The sequence below is a fragment of the Astyanax mexicanus genome, chromosome 2, assembly GCF_023375975.1.
Source record: "Astyanax mexicanus isolate ESR-SI-001 chromosome 2, AstMex3_surface, whole genome shotgun sequence".
Classification (NCBI taxonomy): Eukaryota; Metazoa; Chordata; class Actinopteri; order Characiformes; family Acestrorhamphidae; genus Astyanax; species Astyanax mexicanus.
Window position 1 is genome coordinate 65025767 of NC_064409.1, and position 17022 is coordinate 65042788.

The window sequence follows — 17022 nt, forward strand, 5'->3', positions numbered from 1 at the left end:
AATTCGTTTGTTCACAAAACTGTACTGACTGTAGCTCAGGCTCTGCTGCAAAATTCATCACCTGCCTCCTACTCTGGCCACCTATGGAAAGGGACCAAATCAGACCACTGCAGACAAAACACTATTTGGAGAGTTTGAGGAGTGGACATCTGTCAACATTGAGAAGCTGTAAAGGAATCGGATGGACTAAATGTGAATAGGTACATCAGTTCCAGATTAATAAATTACGTTACAGCTACACATGTCTATATGTGAGCATGTGTTTACTTTAATATAATTTTAGAATCAGAAATTACAAATCTTTACATTACAAAAATGTGTTATTTAAAAAAATAATAACTGTCTACACCACTGGGACCACTGGGGAAGGAAAAAAAACAAAAAAAAAAGATATATTTAAGCACCTTTGCACAAGTCTCCTGCTGCATACAGAGATCAGTAATCTTATATGTGACTCCTTTTGAGGTTTAGTATAGAATATAAAGCTCCCAGGTAGAAATAAAAGGGCCTTACCACTTTATTTTGATAATTGTGGACAAAGACGAAGCTCTGGCTAAATCCTTGGCCTAAGAGAAATATTTATTTTTAAATTTAATCTTAGCTGACTTGAAATACACTGAGATTTCAGTTTATTGAGTACAATAAAATGAGTACAATAAAATGAGAAGTCTCACACTCTCCTTAGATTTGCTACAAAATTAACACAGTAATTTACTAAAGACAGGTATGAACTCAACTATTTCTCATCCAAAGAATTTTTCTTTTTTTTTTTCATATTTTCTCCCAATTTGGCTAGGCCAATTTTCCCACCAATTCAGCTCCTTCTCAACTGTTACTCAGCTCTTTATCCCCCATCACTAGTGATGCCACAAAACAAGGAGGGTGAAGACTAGCAAATGACTCCTCCAGGAGCAGAATATCACTGCCAGACTATATCAATGCTTTATACACTGCCTGGTCAAGCAACTAACTATGTAAATGATGTGGGGTTGATGCTGCAGTTGGTCAGGTCTAGGTTCAGCAACAGTATGTGCTGAAAGAATGAAGTCAGCTGACTACCTGAATATACTGAATATAGACCAGGTTATTCCATCAATGGATTTTTTCTTCCCTGATGGCACGGTCATATTCCAAGATGACAATGTCAGGATTCATGGTGCTGGAATTATAAAAGAGTGATTCAGGGAGCATGAGATCATCATTTTCACACATGGATTATTCACCACAGATTCCAGACCTTAACCTCATTGAGAATCTTTGGGATGTGCTGGAGAAGGCTTTGTGCAGCGGTCAGACTCTACCATCATTAATGCTGCTACAAGATCTTGGTGACATTGCAGAAGCTTATTGAAACAATGCCACAGTGAAAGTGTGCTGCAATCAAAGCTAAAGGTGGTTCAACTTAATATTAGAGTGTGTGACCTTTTTTCTTTGGCAGGCAGATTTTTGTTTTGGCCAGGCAGTGTAACTGAAAATATGTGACATCGGTTTGCTATGTTAAATAGGCTTTATTTAAGATAAAGCCATTGACAAGCCATGTTTAGAGCATACTGCACCAACAGGATAACAGCTCTGGCTGGAACATGGCTAGCCAGTTTTGTAAACATTTCTGCTCTATGTTAGTGTTACTACTGTGCTAAGAATGGCCCACCACTCAGTTACACTATACATTGAGGTTCTTCCATTCTGGCAGAGTAGAAGGTTGTAAAACACTGGGTAAGAAGAGATGGACTACAGTCACTAACCTTCTATGACAACCTTGATAGGGCACATTAATGGTCTTTCTAATTAAATATTCAATTAATGTAGCTACTGTATAATGTACCCAATAAACTGACATCTCAGTGTATTCCAAGTCAGGTAGGAGTAAAGTGATGAGACATTTTATTTCTACCTGGGAGCTTTTTTTCTTCACTAATTCAGCAAATATTTCAGTCATTTTCACCCTACTATGCAGCAATTTTTCATTTATTTCTTTTGAGAAAGTCAATAAAAGGAGTTTAATTTTAGGCTGCAAGGCTGACTACAAAGTGTAGTGCAGTTTTATACACACTGGCTCTAAATTCAGTCAATCAAATCCCTATTATTTTACACTTATCAGAGGAAGATAATTAATGTAACACCACTGAGAGTGGGCCGGCCAGCTACCAGGGATAATTTAGGCCTCCATATTTAATTTCAGCATCTGTGGAGGGAATAGTACTCCCCTTTGTTCCAGCGATGTCACGGCCTTGTTCTCGCTTCTTTATTTTCCTGAATTTGTGCCATCTGGTTATTTTTGGTTTAAAGCAGTCCGTGCGAAACAGGTGGCCTGGCATTAAGCACGCTCTCTCAGCCTCATCACCTGTGGCTAGTCGTACTGCGCACCACGGTGGATTTGAGCACTCAGCCTTACCCCCAAGTTATCACTTCCAGACAGAGCAATGCAGCTCATGCTTTCCTAATGATGAAGCTCTCAGGGCACACAGATAGCAGCAGAAATGCTTTTTGTCGTGTAAAAGCAGGAAACTACTGTATAGGTGTCCTTACTCTGCCATTTTGGGCTGAATGTAGGGGTTATGGCTTCTAGGATTGGAAAAGGATTGCTGACTTTAGCAGAAAGTGCTAACATTAAACAGCAGCCTGTGATTCCCCAGAGAAACGATACCAACTCTGATTAGGTAATTATTTTCAATAAACTGCCTTCTCAACAGTTTCCAGTGGCAGTTATAGCAAAGGGCATCTCATTCTCCTATTATACACTCGGTTATTTATATCTGCCTTTACCCTTCAGTGCACCCATGCAGTGCATGATAAGCACCCAGTGTGACAAGATGTCTCAAAGATGAGATTTTGAACAGGATGAAGTGTAGAAATTCAGTTCTGAAAGGCCTGTGAATTGGCTTCATATTCTAGATCTCAGTATTAACAAATCAGAATTGCTCAATTTCATGTACAAATGCATACGTCTGTTTTTTATTGTACCTAATAAACTAAAAATCTCAGTGTATTCCAAGTCAGAACTTCTCTTAGGCCAATAATTTAGCCAGAGCTATTCCATGTAATGAAAATAAAGGACTGTCTTTGTCCAGAATTACTGGAGTAAATTGGCAAGGAGCTTTTCTTCTATAATTCAGCAAATATTTCAGTTATTTTTTAGAAACTATGCAGCTGTCTTTCATTTATTTCTGTGGAGAAAATCAATAAAAGGACTTTAAAGGATTTTTGTAGTACATGATAAGCACCCAATGTGACAATAATGTCTCAAAGATGTGATTTTGAACCGGATGAAGTGTAGAAATTCAGTTCTGAAAGGTCTGTGAATTAGCCTCATATTCTAGATCTCCTTTTCTTTATTCTGAAAGGTGGTAGTAACAAATCAGAATTGCCCAATTTCATGTACGAATGCATACTTTGATCAACTGGTCTGTTTCTGGCTTAATAAAACTCCATCAAACTTTACTACTGAAGTTGAAACATTCTATAAAAATTGCAACCTGCATAATTCTGAGAAAGTCAACCCTGCGCCATTGAGGCTTCTGCATTATTGTACCCAATAAACTGAAATCTCAGTGTATTTTAAGTCAGCTAGGATAACATTTTAAAAAGCCTTATTTCAGGCCAAGAATTTAGCCAGAGCTTTTCCATGTAATAAAAATAAAGTTCTGTCTTTGTCCAGAATTACCAGAGTAAATTGGTAAGGGGCTTTTATTTCTACCTGGGAGCTTTTCTTTCCTAATTCAGCAAATATTTCAGTCATTTTTACCAACTACGCAGCTGTCTTTCATTTATTTCTGTGAAGAAAATCAATAAAAGGACTTTAAAGGATTTTTGTAGTACATGATAAGCACCCAATGTGACAAGACGTCTCAAAGATGTGATTTTGAACCGGATGAAGTGTAGAAATTCAGTTCTGAAAGGTCTGTGAAGTGTCCTTATATTCTAGATCTCCTTTTCTTTATTCTGAAAAGTGGTAGTAACAAATCAGAATTGCTCAATGTCATGAACAAATGCATACTTTGATCAACTGGTCCATTAAAATGTTTTTAACTTTATGCTCAAGTTGAAATATAAAAGTTGCAACCTGCCTAATTCTGAGTAGGTCGACCCTGTGCCATTGAGGCTTGTGAATTCTGCTTCCTGTGCTATCTTTCAGAACTTCTTCAACCTCTTCTTTAACCTCAAGCTTGGACATCTATATGACATTGGGAGAAATCCGGTGTGACATAGACTTGGGGTGTAGTGAAATAGGATACCAAGTACAAACTTCTGTGCACTCCATTCTCCCCCAGCATTCTGAAATACAGCGCTTTGCTGCCATCTTGAAGTAGTGAATTCTAGCTCTTGATGAAAATATCTCTATGATATTCATGCATTTCCACATAATTAATTTTGCAATCTGTGTCCCTATTTAACTAAGGAACTACCCCAAAATACAGTGTGTAAAAACATGTTTTTTTAATAATTTAGCACTTAGGAATGCTTGAGAACCACTAAAGAATGTCTAGATCCACCCATGGCTATACTTTAATTTTCACAAAAATTGTCAGTTTAATCCAGTGTGCCTTATGTATGAATTTTATCAGTCAGGTCGTAAGGAGCAGTAAAGCCACTGAAGTTATACAGGAGTTTCAGTTGAGTTCTCCAGCACCGGCTCTGGAGCAGTATTAGCATTAGCTGCTAACTGCTATTTCTTCATTCAGAGGTGAGCGTTATTGTCCTGTAGTCTGCTTCTAACCCCGGCTAGCACTTCTAGAGAAGCATTAGCATTACCTGCTATACGCGCTAGCTCTTTCACTGCTCAGAGGTGAGCATTATTGTCCTGTAGTCTGCACCTAACCCCGGCTAGCACTGTTGGAGCAGCATTAGCATTAACCACTAAACATGTTAGCTCTTTCACCATTCAGAGGTGAGTATTATGATCTTGTAGCCTGCTGCTAACCCCAGCTAGCACTGCTGGAGCTGCTGCTAAGTTTACTGTACATAGATTGAAGAGCTTTACTCACCCATACAAACCGTTATCAGGAGAGAAATGTGTGTAGAATAATATCCAAAGTTCATTTGACTTTAAAAGTAAGAGTTTTTTTATTACAGTTTTGTTCACTAAGCTCAGCTTTACTTAACTTAATTAGCTACCCCCCCCACCACCACCACCCAGCGGCGAGACCTGCTGAATTAGAAGTTCCTTATAGTGTCTCTAAAAATGTGCCTTAATATTCAGTGCAAATAGACCAAAACTGAAAATAGACCAGAAAATAGACATTTATTGATAGTGTGCCTTATAATACGGCACGCCTTATAGTGCACAAAATATGGTAATTGTGTGTGATTAATTGGCACATTGCAAAGTATTGCCATTAGCAAATCAGTGTGTACAGTGTTATACTGTGTACTTGTTGGTATTGTCTCATTTTTGGGCTTGCTTCTTTTTTTGGCTTGTTTTTCTTTTTTTTTCTGATGGTCTTCGGTTTTGACTCTTGCTTGTTTACTTACTTTTCCTTAGCGACTCCCATATATTGTTTACTGCTCACTCTGGTTTTGACCTAACCTGGCCTTGACATGTCTCTACTGGATTGCTCAGTTCTTACTCAACCAACTTTTTGTTTTTAGATCTACGAAAGTTTAAAGTTTGGTTTGTCCACCAAGCACTACAGCCAGGCTTGAGTTTGTGAACCACTCATATATGCTGAGAGCTTAATGAACTGTAACTTCTCATCTAAATGCATTGAGGAGGTCAGCCTTGTGGTTTGAGAGTTAAACCTGTTTTGACAAGGTTAATCCCTGTGAATAAGTGCATGCTTCAGAAACTGCACAACCCCTAATGGAAAACAAATTAGGCGAGGAAAAGTGCCGACAGTCAGCCTCAGGAAGTCACGACAGGTGCCCTGTATCAGAGAGACTATTTTAATCTAGAAGCCACGAGGAGGCCAGTGTCAGCTTGCCCTGCCATGACCATGTATAATCCAAAATTAAAATCTCAATGTCTTTAGTGTCAAGCCAGTATTTCTGAATATAGAGTTCCTCTGCAGTGCACTGTCCTGTCCTGTCCTGTCTTCTGACCTCGTGTGTGGTAATAAGCGTCTGCTGCATGCTGTGAAAAAATACCTCACTGAGTCCCATTAAGGAGTTTGTGAGATCATGGTGCACACGGAGAAAGTGCAGACCGAAATGTTAGTGTGTTCAGAATTGAGGTCAGGCTCGGCGATGACCGGCTCATTACTCCATAAACTGATATCCTGAAATAGACAGATCACTGCAAGGGATGAGTGAGAGAAAGGGCAGGTCATGACTCACTGACTGACAGAGAAAAAGAGAGGGAGAGAGGAGAGCTGAAGGGAATGACAGTGCATTCTGACAACTTCGACAAGCAATTTGGTCTACAGACGGATATATAATTGGACATCATCAGTATTGGCATCATCACCCTCATTCTCAAGTGTCCTCCTCCAAGTAACGAACAGGACCAAGTCTTCTTTTAAGCCTAAAATCAATCCACCTATCGGGAGTCCACGTAACTCACATAACTCACAGAAAAAGCAGCTAAAGTTTTTCTTCAAGTAATGCTCAAAGTTATGGTGTCAGATGGTTTTAAAGTACATGTTAAAAGATCTAGTCTGGTCACGAGAACAAACATTGGTTAAGCAGGTGAGCAGCATAGCAACAAGATGTATCTTTATAATAACACAATCCACCTTCATTCCCTTGATTGCCAGACATCAAACTCATGTCAGCATGTTTGATGTGGCTGCCCACAATGAAACTTTTCTTCTTGACAATGAAATTCAAGTACTATTGTCGTTTACCGCTGTCTCTTTGCTGTGAAGATGCTTGAAGGTGAGGAAGAAGACACCGCAGACATTGTCTTAAGTGTAATACAATTATTTATTACAAAAGACAAAGACAATATCTACAAGGCTTCCTAGGCCAGATTTGGAGAGAGATGTTGCCAATCCGATGTTCCTGCTCTCTATCCCTTCTCCACTCTTTGGGGACCCCTTTATAGATTTGTGGTACACATCTGGAAACACTTAAGCCATACATAGCCATACATAGCCATAGACAGTCATAGGCGGAGTCTACCTAAAGAATAAGTACATACATTAGGAAAGAGTACAAAGAGAATTAAAAGAGAATATAAAGAAACTGCTGTAAGAAAAACTGTCTCACTCTTCAGTTTATCAGTCACTATCTGTGTTAGAGTTGAGTTACCATGAGTATTTACTTACCACTTGAGCTCTCTAAAAAAATAAAGATTTACAGCATCTTTTGTTATATAAAGTCATTCTCAGGTACTCAGAAAGCAGTCAGGCTCAACATTATAGTAGTGTGGCAATCCTATGTATTTTGTCGCATTATATCCTTGGTTTAACAACAAAGCAAGTAGTAATTGATCCCTAATTAAAACACTCACATCTTCTATCTCTGCTTAAAAATCTGCCCTGAGAGCAGCTTTTTAAGCTTTTGCTGCTATCTAGTTTTGGATAATCTTTGATATCTGAGGGTGAAAAGCTGGACATTGAGTCTAAAACAGACCCTATGCCGGAAACAAACATATTCATACTGTTCATACTGGTCAGCCACCTTGGTCTTGTTGGTTTGACTAGCTCGATGATGATGAGTTTCTTTGATTTTACCAAAAATTATGGTAAACCTCTGGAATATAATCAAGAGGAAAATAGAGGATCACAAGCCAGCAAACCAAGCTGAACTGCTTGAGTTTTTGCACCAGGAGTAAAGGCATAAAGTTATCCAAAAGCAGTATGTAAGACTGGTGGAGGAGAACATGCCAAGATGCATTAAAACTGTGATTAAAAGCAGGGTTATTCCACCAAAAAACTTTATGAATGTGAACTTGTTTTCTTTGCATTATTTGAGGTCTGAAAGCTCAGCATATTTCAGCCATTTCTCATTTTCTGCAAATAAATGCTCTCAATGACAATATTATTATTTGCAATTTGGGAGTAATGTTGTGTGTAGTTTATAGAATAAAACAATAATGTTCATTTTACTGAAACATAAACCTATAAATATCAAAATCAGAGAAAGCTTTTGCTGGAAGGCTCCAGTTCCTCTTAGATTGGATGGTATAGGTAGTCCTAGACTAACAATCGTACTAATTAGCCATAACCAAGGAAGAAACTGCCTCATTTGTCTCGTTTACCTAATGCTACTATTCAGCAGCTCATAGTAGACATAGTATCATCATACTATCTAGTGTAACTGAAGACACTGAGCAGTAGAACCTTCATCTTCTTCACATTGTTGTGGGACTTGCAGGGAGAAGCTGAGCATTTCCCATCTCCCCCAGTGAGCTGGTGCAGGAGTGCAGTGGAGCCAGGGAATGTTCCCTCAGGCAACTGGAAAAGACCAAAGGAAACAGAGCAGTTTTCTTCATTCCCTCTGTCTTTCTGGAGAGCTCACCTGCACAGCAGCCCATTACCACAAACCTGTAGTCTGGCAACCGGTGGAGAAAATGTGTACAAATGGAGAGGTGGGCTTGTGGAGAGGAGATACAGCTCATTTGTGTTCAAAAACAACTCACATTTGTCTGTGTGTATCTGCCTCAATGTGTGCTTGCTTGCTTGCTCATTGTTGATGGCCTATTTTCCATAATTTTGACATAAAAGACCATTATAACTGGTTCCGCTCCGCCATTGGAGCATTTGTACTGTGTATTTGCATGTGTACGAGTAATAGTACACAGTTGTACCATTGTGGTTGTAATTTTAGCTCGAATGAGGAAACGAGGGAAGGAAAAATCTCTTTAGATTAAGAGGCTTTCATATAAAAAAAAGACTGCATTCGACATACCAGAGTAATTTCGTTCAAATGGTGAGTCAGAACAAGTATTAGTCAAGCTCTCTCTCTCTCTCTCTCTCTCTCTCTCTCTCTCTGTATTTCCTTCTCTCGTTCTCTGTTCTTGTTCTCTGAAGGCTGAGGCCACATTACCTGCTATAAACTACCCTGTGTGGGAGTTATTTCCCTGCAGTTCGTAATTTAACCAGGTTTATGGCCTGGTGTTCTATATTATTGTGATGCTGACCGTAAGACCTGCTTGTCCATTACAAATAACTGTAGTTACTTTGCTTCAAATTATAGTCAAACCTCCTGGCTTCAGTCATCAAACACAAGCATGGTTCATGAAGAGAACTGATGGCATGCTGCCTCTGTGAAAATCATATTGTAAGTGTTCTTAATATCTACAGTACACTGACTTATTTGTATTTTATATTTCAGTATGTCCACATACAGCATGTGTGGCTCCAGGGAATGAGATGGCTTTAATTTTCATTTGTAAAAAAAAAAAACTCCAAAGATAACAGTGAATAGTAAAACACTAATCAGCGTTCAAATGGGAAAGTTGGTAAATATGTCACATAGTCAGTGAGTTTAAACAGACATAGGTAAATCAGAACCATACAGCTCTAGAAAAAATAACTTAAGATCAATTAAAAATTATGATTTATTTGACTTTAACCAATATGAGAACCTCTGGAATATAATCAAGAGGAAGGTGGATGATCACAAGCCATCAAACCAAACTCAACTGCTTGAATTTTTGCACCAGGATTGGCATGAAAATATCCAAAAGCAGTGTGTAAGACTGGTGGAGGAGAGCATGCCAAGATGCATGAAAGCTGTGATTAAAAACCAGGGTTATTCCACCAAATATTGATTTCTGAACTCTTAAAATTTTATGAATATGAAATTATTTTCTCTCTATTTGAGGTCTGAAAGCTCTGCATCTTTTTTGTTATTTTAGCCATTTCTCATTTTCTGCAAATAAGTGCTGTAAATGACAATATTTTTATGTGCAATTTGGGAGAAATGTTGTCTGTAGTTTATAGAATAAAACAGCAATGTTTATTTTACTCAAACACATACATATAAATAGTAAAATCAGAGAAATTAACTTAGAACCTGAAGTGGTCTCTTATTTTTTTTTTTCAGAGCTGTTTGACAGTGATTAGTATCCAGAGGATAGTGACTGGGAAAAACAGTTCCTGATTGGTGGGTTGTGAGTCATGCACTGTGATGTCAGTTGGTAAAGGTTTCTGGGAAATGCAATAAGGATAATCAATGCATCAATTCCCTTCCACCTAGCAGGCAATTTACAATGCTTTTTTTTTTTAGGTCGGAGGAAATGTGATTGTGAGAACATGCTAAACTCTTTACAGACAGTGACTGGAGCAAGGCTAGAATCCTCCACCATGTTGCCCTTGGTTCATTCACAAAAATAAAAAAACAACAATGTTCAGAAGTTTTAAGCTTAAGGGCAAACAAAGCTTTAAGGAAGTGGGAGAAAAAAACAGAAATTTACACAAAGATCCACACCAAACGTCTGAAAAGACTCAAGACTAAACCCCAACCCCAGACCCCTAAAGACCTCCTGAAGCTGTGCACTAATCCTATATCATTCTTAAAGCAACAGTATGTACTAAATGAGCACAAGAGTATACAATGGCTACTGCAGACTCATTTTAAAACACTGAAGAGAGTTGTCTGCCACGTCCCCTACATTCTTGGTGTAAAGCTCACGCGTTGCCAGGTTGAGCATAATGAATCTACACAAACTAGCACCTAACGAATTCAAGAATTTTTGTAGCTAGTTAAGTAGCTGTTCTTCAAAGCTTTTCGCCAGTTTAATGAGTGTTGCACTGCCCCTGGCCGTTTTATGTGTACTGCATCTTGTTCATTATTGTTGATATGCACAACTAACTGTCAGAACTGGACAGAAGTCAGACACATGCAGATTTAAAAATGGAAAGTGGCTTTTATCACAACACCAGGATAAATGCTAAACAGGTACATACCAAACGGTCATACATGAAAAATTAAACAAGAGCGACAGGAATGCTAGTAATGCTAGTAATGGCAATGAACAGAACAAAGGAGGGGGTATAAATTGACAGAGAAGCAGGTGAAAACAATCAATAGTCAGGTGACTGAGACTGAGTGAGTGTGATGTGATGATCAAGAGTGTCAGCGGCATTCTGGGAAATGGAGTCCAGTTCAGTTTGGGAGAGAGAGGGAAGTGTGTCACCAATGCTCAGAAAACACAAGGCTTGATGCATTACTGGCTGTTTTAGCTCAAGTCCGTTACCAGGCCCCTTGCTCTGCCAAAAAACATACTTAAATGCAAAAATACACTTAGCAGTTACTGCAATGTTTCACAAGTAATAGCCAGCTCTGCATTTGTCTTGTAGTCCTTTGGACTCTAAGCTGTCTCCATCTATCAAACGCATTGCTAGTATTTAGGTGTGTTTTAGTTTTCTTACTTTTTTAGTTTGGGAAGCATCTAATGCTGTTTCTGCAGGTCAGTTTGGTTTCTTGCTTTTGTAGCTGCAACACATTGTGTTTGCCTTCTATTGTGTCCATACCTGCCAACCTGGTGCCTAAAATTAGGAAGGTGGAATGGCCAGTGTGTGGAATCACAGGCTAAAACAATAAGAGATTTCAGCTTTGTAATGCAGAATTCAAAAATGAACATGCTAAATAAAGAAGATTGCTGCTGTCAAATGATGTCCTTAATATCTGATAACACAACCTAGTGATTTAGTTAAGAGTTATAATAATAACAAACATTATAATAATTGGTCTTTTAGTTCCACAGTTTTGGCAATCAGAATTGCCAACTAAATTTGATGTCCAATTGTATCCCTTTTAGTGCAACTTGGGACAAGTGTAAACTGTAGTATAACGTAAGTAAAGATAAAGGTAAAATCTAAGCTACAATTTCCTCAATATTTTTAATGGGATGTTTACCAGTGTGAAATGAAATCTATCTGACCGGAGAACAGTTGCAATAAAAGAGTTTATTTGTGAATCATGATGAAGTCATGGATAAATCCCCTGATTGTGTTACACCGCCATGTTTTCTAGGTTCTTCATCATCATTGCCATCGTCATCTCTATTGTCATCCTCCTCCTTACTGTCGTCATTATTGTATCAGGTAGAGAAAAAGCAGTACCAGCAGCAGCAGTTTTTTGGAGAGAGCTGGAGCGAGGCTGCTTTGCTGTTTGTGGCTCGGAGTGGGTGCTGAGATATTTTAGAAATTTTCGCCCACTCCACTCTGTAATCCGGGTTTATTACCAAGCTTTGCTCTTCCATACGTGAATCATTTTCACGCCTGGCATCAGTACAAAAGCTGGATTTGGAAACAAAGCTTTATAAATCACTTGATGAGTCCAAACCAAGTCAAACCCAAGATGAGGCATCTCTGAGTGACCCGCTTTTGCCTTGATGTGACAAGATGTCTGACACAGGACACAAAGTGACCGGAAAACCCTTGATCCCATATCGTCTTATTAATAAAGCAACAAAAACCCAGCCATGTGCTGCAGACTAATTAAACTATGCCAACCGCACGCTTTATTTCACCCACCATGTTACTTTACATGAAGTTAAGCTGATAAGGCTGGTGTCAGTTTGATGTCACTGAAGACTAATCTGGGTATAATGAGACTATAGTGGCCTTTAGAGCCCTTATTACAGAAAGAAAAGGCCCGGCTTTGGCATTTATCACATGAAGTGTGAGGAGGTGGCGACCGCAAGCTGCCCTGCACCTGTCACTATAAAGCTTTTTAGTCTTTCGTCCCTGGATAAATGGAGCTGATTTTATTCATCTCATTACTTAGCTGCAGCTTAGTAGCATACAAAGACATGCAAAGCATCTGGTTAACAGTGAGGAGACTGACGCGTAAGTGTGTCTTCTCAATGCTTCAGACTAATACAGGAAAAACATCTCTCGAAGCTCTGATATCTTGAAGCACAGCCCCAATACAAGAAAAGTTGGGGCTCTGTGTGAAATGTAAATAAATGTTAATATAAGCAGAATGCAATCCAAATCTCAAACACCCACATTTTATTCATAATAGAACATAAAACAAAGACAAGATGAGCGCTACATGTTTTTTGAAAAGCATTTAGAACCCCAATATATGGGATGCAAAACAAAAGGATGGAAAAGTAAGTGATACTAAAAAGAGAGATTATTTCAGAAGCAAAGATGTGTTGAGGTTTAACAATTCTGAATGCACATTTTAAATACTGTTCATTATGTAATGCACAATTGCATGTTAAAAGGCTTGTGGGATTAATAAAGGATTATCGTATCTTATCTTATCTTAAAAGCTCTATCAATCAAAAATATGTTTTTTTTTCACTTTGTTATAACACTGACAGTTGACTGTGGGATCTTTAGCAGTAAGGAAAACTTGGTTGTTACACCTGTGGCCATGAAAGTGATTTGAATTTGATTTGAGTTTAATCAATCAATCAATCAATCATTCAATCAATCAATCAACCTTTATTTTCACCCTCATTCATAATGTTGCAGAGCATTTACAACGTCAAAGGGATTCAAAACATTACATAATATATTAGAAATAATAAGGAATAAAATAGTAAACAAACTAAAAAAATAAAAAAGTACTAATTTTAAATCAACTTTTAATAATATATAAATAAAATATATATGTAACACAGAAAATTCTAAAATACCATAAAAAAACTAATTGACACATAAAAAGAAAAACAAAATTATAAAATATAATAAATAAAAAGATAATAGTAAAAGTAAAGTAAAATGTTAAGAATGATAAGAAATGATAAAATGAATAACAGAACTAAGAACAATTAATGATTTGGATGTGTGCACAAACACTTTTGGAAATCTAGTGTATCTACCAGATGTATCATTTGTAGTGTTACAACATGTTGTTCACAATGATTTCTGATGATTTGTAGTAAAAAAAAGTCCTGTATTTTAAACTCTTACAGGAAAAAAATATCACTCCCAGAACAGGCTTCTACATTAACTCTATTTTCTTTTAAATATTTATGGCTAATGAACCAAATATAGTGCCTTCACACTGCTTGTATGATTGGATAGGTGTTATGAGTATATGAGTTTTTTGACACAACTTGGCTTTGTTGTGTAGACGTATTTGATCTCTGATCATAGGTAATGTATATGTAATGTTTTTAATAGTACTAACAATATTAAACACGAGGAAGGAATATGACATGACACTGGGGGTGGGGCTTAGTGAGGAGCGGGCAGAAAGTGGGTAGAAAGGAGCCAGTCAAGAGCATTTCTGCTTTCCATATCATTATGGCTAACAGAGTTGTGAATGTAGTCTTGCACTGCAATGGCTTGCATGCATATTAAACAGGTTTTGAACAGTAAGTATGTCTTTTTTTATATAATTGCTTGATGGCAAATCCACGTGAATTATCAGTTCAGAGTTCAGTTTCTTAAAGTGGCAATGCATATTATTTTGTTTTTAAACTGAAAGGGACAAAATACTGTGTTTAATGGTACCAGTATTCTGAAATGACCATCCCTGTTAAGCCTAATATACTCACTCTAAAACCTGGATTGTCGAGTTCTTTTGGCCTCATCACGCGTCTCTATGTACTTACGTCCCATGTACAGCTTCTTAAAGAGGATCCGGCTCAGTTTTACTGAATGGGAGCGGCTGGTGGAGCAATGGAGACTTCAGAAGGGGAAACTCAGACCTCAGTAGCTCATTCACCCATAGTACAAACAAAGAAACCAATGAGTGAAGTTTCTGACTGAGCATGCTTTCTCTCTCTGATTCATCCGCTCTGAAAGGAGACCGCATCACACCCGTACAGTTAAAAATGATTCTTTCACATGCTCTGTGCAATTACCCATTCTCACCAGAGAGGGCCCTAAATCCTTAAACTTAGGGACATCAGATTTAAATTGTGTGGGTATTTAACATTCCCCCATTCACATTGTCACAAGTATTCCAGGAATACAATATAGAAGACATTACTGCCCTCAGTAGACAGCACAGTAGATTGAGTCCCCACATGCATATCCCTTTGCATTGCCATTCACCACAGGTCCCAATGCAAGGAAAATGTCCCTGTTTTGATTTGGTCCTCACAAAGACACGCAAGCAAACACTCACACACACACCTATAGCTTTTCTTACTGTAAAATACCTCACATTGGGACTTGCTTTTATAGTGTGAAACAAATGATGAAGAGCACACTGTTACATAGCCCCACCTTCTGCACTGGGATTGGCTCTTGTAAGCCCACTCCATTGATATGACTGGCTATAAGCTCACACTCACACAGGGCAGGCATTCATTTCTCCTTAGACCATAGGATGGTTGTGCGTCTGAGTGTGAACTACTAACTAGCCAATCGTAGCACTGGGGGCGGGGCCTGTCTGAATAGGGGTGTGGGAAAGAAACAACCCTTTTTTCCCACTGCTTCTTCAACGTAAGGCAGCAGCTGCACTGCATAAAAAAAAAACAAAAAAAAAAACACATACATGAGCTTTAAATTCTGAATGTATATATATATATATATGAATATGCAAATGTGTATGTGCACATAGGTGCACGCGCCCTTACACCTGCAGGAGGACCCTGAAACATACCAAACCCTGCAGAACAGCGAATCAGAGCTAACCTCAACGTGCACTCTCGGTTGGGCTCGTGAAAGAGAAAGAGAGAGAGAGAGAGAGAGAGAGAGAGAGAGGGTGGGACATAGAGAAAGAGAGAGAGAGAGAGCAGTGGAGCCCGGGCGCCGTGAATAATTGATCGCCCCCCTTCTCGTGCGTGGGACGCGCCTCCTCGGACGGGAGCCCCTTCATGTGATTCAGTCGAGCTGCACGCGCGCGCGCACGCACCCTTCTCGCGTCCTCTCCATCCCTCTCTCTCGCTCTCTCGCGCTCTCTCTTTTTTTTTCCTGCAGCCGCGCGCGGACATGCTAGGAGCTCGCAGCGGCTGATCAGCCCCGTCCTGCACGTCTCGCAACTTCACCGGCCAAAGGAGGGGCTTCGTCGTCAGGCGCGCGCGCGAGAGAAGCACGCTTAAATAAGGCACGCCGGCCAGGTAATAATCGTGGTGACCTCTGTGCGCGCGAATGTGAGTGTATGTACGCGGGCGCGCTTGTGTGTGTGTGTGTGAGAGAGAGTGAACGCCTGCAATGTATATAGCAAACGAGGAAGTGCATCTCGTGCATCTCGTGCATTTTGTGCCCTTTCTCTTTATGCAGCTCGAGCGCGGATGCTTGCACCACCACAGCGTTTTTAGAACGCTGCGCGTTTACAACAGTATGCTTATAAAACCAATGCACGCGCACTTTTATCATCAAAGTGAGCACCTCTCGCGTGCATTAGGGTATGCATATATGTGCACTCGTATCCTATAACCAAACCATCCGATCCTTGATCGGGGCTCGAGGCTTGATGCAGCAGCTGGGTAATGGAAAGTTAACCATTAAGATTGTGGGATAGCCGCTAAACTGTGCTTGCACCCCAGCAATTGCAAACGCCGGTGTTTATTGGCTAGACCTGTGATATTAGGGAAGATATCAGACCGGTGCGTTCAGGCTTTACGAGTTCAGGCTCGTGCTTGTCAGATATGTTACTGGACGGAGACCCTTAGAGAGGAATAGGACTCAGTGAAGCAGATACACATGAATGCATTGGTCAAATGAGTAGTGCCAGGCATTGGAGGCATGGTAAGCACGGGATAGAGCAGTACAAAGCATTTTGTGGAGTTGTGAAGCACTGAAATGCTATTCCCGCTCCATTCAATACTTTTAGGATTAGTTGTGGAGTTTTGCATGAGGTAGGGTTGGGTGGTGATCATCTATAGTCCTGTCCTGACCTCAATGATGCTTCAAATCTTGACAGCAGTGCTCCAAAATGTAGACAAAAGCCTCTTCTGGATAGTAGAAACAGTTATTTAAACAAAAGCAGGGTCAACTAGAAGAAACAAAGCATGATGAGGTGTCTAAATACCTTTGTCCATATATTTGAACACTTATGGATAAAGGTTACCAACATGTGATAGCTGCTAAACAGTGCTTGGACCCCTAAATCTTACCAAAGCCGGTGTTTGTAGGCTAGCTCTGTAACAGGGAACAGGAAAATCGGACCCATAAACAAGCATCAAGAGCTTGCTCATTAGCTTGACTTTCGCTTGTGAGATGTCAAGGGATAATAAAAAAAAAACAGTCCTGTGGTGGTCCTACCTGTGCCCTCCAC

The 17022-nt window shown here is 39.4% G+C and overlaps 1 protein-coding gene and 1 long non-coding RNA gene across 2 annotated transcripts in view; one reads left to right on the top strand and one right to left on the bottom strand.

Moving 5' to 3' along the window:
- The window catches only part of LOC125799038 (uncharacterized), a 59947-nt gene that overhangs the window by 299 nt on the left and 42626 nt on the right, over window positions 1-17022 (bottom strand). The window lies entirely within an intron of this gene.
- Window positions 15526-17022, top strand: part of LOC103041759 (complexin-1) — an 82161-nt gene continuing 80664 nt past the window's right edge. Inside the window, exon 1 of the mRNA XM_007228031.4 lies at window positions 15526-15862. The gene's annotated coding sequence lies outside the window, so the exon portion shown is untranslated. The remainder of the gene's footprint in view (window positions 15863-17022) is intronic.